Raw genomic sequence first — 588 nt, forward strand, 5'->3', positions numbered from 1 at the left:
GAGGAGGTGACCCCCACGAGGTTACACATGAGGCCTCAGATTCGTCCAGGGAGCTCTTAAGCTGGCATGTTTTCGTCACCCTAATTGAGGCAGTGCATTGGCAACTGGGAGTCACTACACTGACCTCTCTGAGAAGAGCATGAACCTGGGGGACCATTGTCTGAACCTACAGCACTTCTCAACGAAGGCACCGATGAGAACCGCCAGGGTCCCCGGCAAAGGCGCGTGGGCGGTGAGCTCACAAGAGGGATCTGTGTGGACAGCACAGTGTTCTGCTCCACTCAGTGTCTCAGGCCGTCGTGAGAGCCTGGGGCTTCGGGAGCTCAGCTGAGCTGGGCAATTGTGGGGTCTTATCCTGATCAGTAGGGTGAAGGAGGGTCCAGGGATGACCATACGGAAAGGCCAGGTCATTGACCGCTGGACAAATACCTTCCTCTGTTTGTCCTTCCACCCAAGCCATCTGTCCCCAATTCACACTCAGGGCCTGACAACACCATGACAGCCTGGTCCAGCCAGCCCTGAATCTACTCCTGGTCCACCTTAGGCAGAGATGGCTGAGGGCGGAGTGAGAATGTGTAGCCAGGAATC

Source organism: Pteropus vampyrus, unplaced genomic scaffold (assembly GCF_000151845.1).
Source record: "Pteropus vampyrus isolate Shadow unplaced genomic scaffold, Pvam_2.0 Scaffold673, whole genome shotgun sequence".
NCBI lineage: Eukaryota > Metazoa > Chordata > Mammalia > Chiroptera > Pteropodidae > Pteropus > Pteropus vampyrus.